General features: G+C 39.8%; 1 long non-coding RNA gene across 1 annotated transcript; it reads right to left on the reverse strand.

Moving 5' to 3' along the window:
- Positions 1 to 2,651: 2,651 nt before the first annotated feature.
- Positions 2,652 to 4,394, reverse strand: LOC125754096 (uncharacterized). The gene is made up of 2 exons (XR_007407510.1): positions 4,056 to 4,394; positions 2,652 to 2,792 (listed from the first exon to the last, which is right to left on the reverse strand). It is a non-coding gene; the product is annotated as an uncharacterized LOC125754096 (long non-coding RNA).
- Positions 4,395 to 6,052: the final 1,658 nt, after the last annotated feature.

Here is a 6,052-nt window from a genome sequence, read left to right on the forward strand (position 1 = left end):
TTCATAACATCAGTAATAATGTCCCTTTCTTTTCTGATTTTAGTCATTTGTGTATTCTTTATCTTCTTGTCAATCTACTTAAAGGTTTGTCACTTTTGTTGGATTTTTTAAAGATTCATTTGTTTATTTGAGAGGGAAAGTGCACGTGTTTGTGAGCATGGGGAGGGACAGAGGGAGAGAGAGATTCTTAAGCAGACTCCCCACTGAGCATGGAGCCCAACGCGAGTCTTCATCTCATGACCCTGAGATCATGAGCTGTGCCAAAATCAATAGTTGGATGCTTAACCCACTGAGCCACCCCTAGTGTCCCAGTTTTGTTGATCTTTTTTAAAGGACCAGCTTTTAGTTTTGATTTTCTCTATTGTTTTTCTGTTCTTTATTGTCCCTCCAAAATTTAAAGCAAACTCTAGACATATCATCTGTAAATAATTTAGTATTATCTCTAAAATATGAAATTAAAGTTTTTCATCTTAGATTTTAAATATAAGAATTTTAAACCTACAAAGTAATGCTATTATTATGCCTTAGATTTTGATACTTTAATACCAAATCTAATGAGCATTCAGATGTCTTTGATCGTTTCACAATTATTTTTCCAAGTAGCTGTTCAAGTTGGAATCCAAACAAAATCTACAAGTTGCATTTGGTTGGTGTCTCTGAGGTTTCTTTAAATCTATAGATTCTTCTTCCTCTCTTTTCTTACTTTTTGGTTGTTGAAGAAACCAGAACAGTTTTCGAGAGTTTCCCTCATTTTTGGTATCATTTAATTTTTAGGAAAATCTTTCTCTTGTATTCCTGTAAGGTGGTATATCTACAGAGTTAGTCAAATTCAAGTTCTCTGGCTTTATTTTGCTTTGTTTGGAAGAATCCTTCTTAAGTGGTACTATGTTCTTTGGGTTGCATCACAACAAGAGGTACTCAATACATATTCATCCCTTTTTGTTATATTAAGATTCATTATTTGCATTCAGGTGTTGTCATCTTAAACCATCCTTTATAAAGTCCCCTATTAGGCTTCACCTTATGATTTTAGCATACATTAATAATTGCACCTACATTCATTATTTTATTAGGAGTTGTGAAGTGGTGATACTTCTATTTTATCATTTCTACTGAATTGTGGGACATCTAAAAAAAAAAAAAAAAAACCTGTTTAGTTACCTGAGGCATATAGTTCATATAGAACAGGCAGGATAAATGTTTGGCTCATGCCTTATTTCCTAATGTAACCAATGAGGTTTCTTGTTAATATCATTATGTAAGTAAATTTTTAATCATTTTACATTTTACTTCATGTTTCAATATACTGTGGCAATTTTCCCATGTTAAATTGTCTCACTTTGACTAGAGGTCCTTACTAGGATTACATAATCCTAGTAGTCTTTGATGATTTTCTTGCCTTCTGGTGTAATAAAGCATTTCAGGCTTGTCTAATACATTTCCTCATCTAGATCTGGAAACAGCCATTCCTCCAGGGAGCTGTGGTTCTTTTCAAGGGAAATGTTATTTAGAGACCATAATTGAGGCACAGACATACTCATTGCTTCTGGTTTGGGTATTAATTCTAAGCCTTTTTAGAGGACTGACCTAGGAAATGCCTTTTTTTTTTTTTTTTTAAGATAAAATATATACCGCATATAAACCAATGCTGCCCAATTTGGAGAATTTATTTTAGATTTTATATACCTAGATTTCTCATCTTCTTTGGCTGGAAATCTTGGTTTCTAACCACATAATATAATTATTTGCTTTTCCCAATAAACATTTATATATGCATATATATGTGCATATATATATATACACATATGTATCAATACCACCATCATTTCTAGCCATGGATAACTGGAGGAAAAGTTTAAACTTTCTTTGGGATATTTTCATATTTTTGTGTATCACTGGTAATAGTTCCTTCTTATGCTCATCATAATGCTTCTTCATCCTTGCTGTTGCAGTATTTCCTTTTGATCTCTTTTTTTTTTTTAAATTTTTTTTTTTAAATTTATTTATGATAGTCACACACAGAGAGAGAGAGAGAGGGGCAGAGACACAGGCAGAGGGAGAAACAGGCTCCATGCACCGGGAGCCCGACATGGGATTCGATCCTGGGTCTCCAGGATCACGCCCTGGGCCAAAGGCAGGCGCCAAACCGCTGCGCCACCCAGGGATCCCTCCTTTTGATCTCTTATATAGAATTCCGCTGTATGAATATGGCACAGTTTGGTTACGTTTTTTCAATTGATAGACATTTGGTCTTTCCACTTTGGGCTATTATGAACAAAGCTGCTATAAACATTCTTGTGTAAGTTTGCTTTCATTTTTTTCTTACATATACACCAAGAGTGGAAAATTCTTAATTATAGGGAACAGAGGGTTGCTGGAGGGGAGGAGGGTGAAGGGATGGGGTAGATGGGTGATGGGCATTGAGGAGGGCCCTTGTAATGAGCACTGGGTGTTATATGCAAGTGATAAATCATCCAACTCTACCCTTGAAACTAATACTATATTATATGTTAACTAACGAATTTAAAATCTTGAAAGAAAAAAGTGGAATTTCTGGGCCAGAGGGTAGACATATCTTTGACTTAAACTACTGAACAGTTTCCTAAAGTATTTGTATTCAGGCTGATATAACAAAGATACCATAGACTGGGTGGCTTAAATAACACACATTTATTTCTCACAATTCTGGAGGTGAGGAAGTCCAAAAATCAAGGCACCAGCAGATCTGGTGTTTCGTGGGGGCACTCTACTCAGTCTGAAGGTGGCTGTGTCCTCCCTCAGGTGGTGGAGACCTGGGAAAGGGTCGGGGATGGAGAGGAGAGGGAGAGAGAATTTTTTACTCTTCATCCCCTTGTAAGGGTACCAATCCCATGATGGGCTCCATCCCCATGACCTCATCCATACCTAATTACTTCTTTAAACCCCACCCATAGATACCGTCTGGTCAGGGATTAAGGCTGCATGCAATGTACGAATTTGGGGTGAGGGGGAGACACAAACATTTAGTCCACAACAATCTATCATTTTTCATTTGTGCCAGCAGTGTGCTCCACTAAGTCCTGTGCATTCAATTTCTAATTTTCCTTTTCTCCTATTTTTCTTCTTTTTATTCTGATAAAATTTGCTCAATATCTTTTCCTAACCCTGTATTGAACTTTCAATTCCTGTCGTTAAATCTTTAGGACACTCTTCCTTCCTATCCTTTTTTTTAAAATTTTTTATTTATTTATGATAGTCACAGAGAGAGAAAGAGAGAGAGGCAGAGACACAGGCAGGCTCCATGCACCGGGAGCCCAATGTGGGATTCCATCCCGGGTCTCCAGGATCGCGCCCTGGGCCAAAGGCAGGCGCCAAACCGCTGCGCCACCCAGGGATCCCACCTTCCTATCCTTTAATAATGTTTTATTAGAACATATTCTGACTTCAGATTATTCCAGAGTATTCACACTTAGAAAAGGAAACTAATAGTAAAGTGCATTCAGAGAAATCTTTGTTTTCGCAGTCAGATTAAGAGTTAGCCCCTTTATATTAATTTTCACTATAAAAAAGTTCTCAGGAAACCAAATACCCGTGGTCCCTTTAGAGTGATGCAGTTGTGCTAAAATCAGTGCTTGAGGCCCAAAGTAAAGTTCATTGATTGTTGAAACATCTAGCTGGAATCACTTGCAGTAGAACTTGGTGCAAATCTCTGAGGTCTCCTCCAGCAAACACTTTCCTTCCGTACTTCTTTTTTGAAAACTTGACAACTTTTTTTTTTTTTTTTAATTTTTGATCCTCACTTTGGGCCACCATGTGGCTCCCCAGGCAGGCACTGACATCAAGCCCCCCAGATTTTCACCAAGAAAGCCAACTCCTTCATGTATATTTAGTATCTAAACCTGTGTCTTTTTTTTTTATTATTTTTTTTTAATCTATAGTTTAGAATCCTGGCACTCAAAGGAGATGGTCAGAGGAGTCATCTGAGAATCAACAGCGTTTGTCAGAAATGTGGAGACACCTGGTGGTTATCAGAGACATTGAACCCTTGGTTCCAGACCAGACTGATTATCACTCACCTGGGATCTTGAGAAAATGCAGCCTCCCTACCAGGAGCGCCTCCTGCTGGATACTCTGAATCAGTGGGCCTATGTAGGGCCAGGAATCTGTACTTTTAAAACAGCCAGATTATCTACATTAGTCATTCCCAGTCCAAAGTCTTAGCCATGATTTAAGAGAGAAGATCTAAAAGCTACGTATCTGGATCACATTATCTTAGCTTCCTTGTAGAAGTCAGGCTTAAGGAGACTCCAGTCATTCCCTTCAATATGAGACATCCATTTACAGACAACTTCTATACCTTTCATAAAATTGGCTAAGAGCATCAACCAGCATTTATATAAGAATCCATGTCATTCTTTTTCCTAAAAAAAAAAAAAAAAAAAAAAAAAAAAGAAGAGCTGGTTCCTCAGATGAGCCTAAATGTTCCTTTTATCAAGTAAAAGCTATGCATCCCAAGGTATTTGTTTCCTGGCCTTCCGAGAAGCTCACAGATAAATTGTCCCATTTGGAAAATTATCCCACTTCTAAAATCCTGTTGCATCTAGTTCTGCCTTCTGATTTACAACCTTACTTGAAAATGTTAAATTGTGTTTCTAACAAGTGTTTATGACCCTATCTGCTCATTGCAGTATAATGTAAGCAATCCAGGTATAGAATGACCCCATAGCATGAACTTTCCAAAACGTTCTAAAAGCCAGTATATATAAGAAACAAAATTCTCAATTTTTGTTTGCAAAAGGAAGAATAAACCTGGTTAAATTCAAGGTCAGTGATGCCCAGGGAGGGGGGCGGAAGGGGAGGGAGGGAGGGAGAAGAGGGGAGAGGTGGGAAGTGGGAGAGCCACCAGGGAGGCTGGCAGGCTCTCTTCTTCAAGGTTGCACAGAGCAGCACTTGTTTTACAAAGTCCCTTGGTCTTGAAGCCCCAGAAACCTGCTGTTAGCACAAGAAGAGAGTCCATCTGTCATTTTGTCTTAACCAAGCTCTCAGATTAACATATACTGGATTCCAGTTAATTTAGAATGAGAAAATTGCCTTTGAGACACATATATCCATTGGACCTGCTCATTCACATCTGAATGCTTCTGGGCTTTTGCCCCCATCCACCCTTTCCCATCACGGATCCCACTGCTCCCCCTTTGTGCCTCTGTTGTCAATTGTGAGTTTCTTTAGCTTAAATTCCCATTTCCCAGAGCTGCTCATCCAAAACTCTATTACCCGAAGCCCCTTAAAAAAAAAAAAAAAGATTTTATTTATTCATGAGAAACACAGAGAGGCAGAGACATAAGCAGAGGGAGAAGCAGGCTTCTTGTGGGAAATCTGATGCGGGACTTGATTCCAGGACCCTGGGATCACGACCTGAGCCGAAGGCAGACACTCAACCACTGAGCCACCCAGATACCCCCCAAGCCCATTTTAAATGCCCTCTTCTCTTCAAACTTGCCTTGAGCCTTCAAATCCAAAATAAGCGCGCCCTCGGAACTGTAGAGAGCACGTTGTTCCTTCCACACTCCCTTTTTCCCTCCACACTTTTTTTTTTAAAGTTACATTTAAAAAATGTACCTGACTACAGGAGGCCCGTAAACACTCTCTGTGTTTTACTGATGCTTGGAACTCCAGAGAGGGCGACGGGGCCTGATGCAGGTCACAGACACTCGCTGTGAAAGAGCACCTGTGACAGAAGGGATGGTCATGGGCGGGTCTCAGAGTTCCAGCCTCCCCACCTGGGTGATAGGACCACTCTTCCTTCTACTGGACTGTGAACTCCCGGAGGGTAAGTCTCACTGCATATCCAGCACCGGAGGGCAGCCCGGGTGGCTCAGCGGTTTAGCACCTGCCTTTGGCCCAGGGCGTGATCCTGGGGACCCAGGATCGAGTCCCACATCAGGCATCCTTGCAGGGAGACTGCTTCTCCTTCTCCCTCTGCCTGTGTCCTCTGTGTGTGTGTGTGTGTGTGTGTGTGTGTGTGTGTGTCTCATCCTGAATGAATAAAAAAAAAAAATCTTTAAAAAAAAAC

This window comes from Canis lupus, chromosome 31 (assembly GCF_003254725.2).
Source record: "Canis lupus dingo isolate Sandy chromosome 31, ASM325472v2, whole genome shotgun sequence".
NCBI classification, from domain to species: domain Eukaryota; kingdom Metazoa; phylum Chordata; class Mammalia; order Carnivora; family Canidae; genus Canis; species Canis lupus.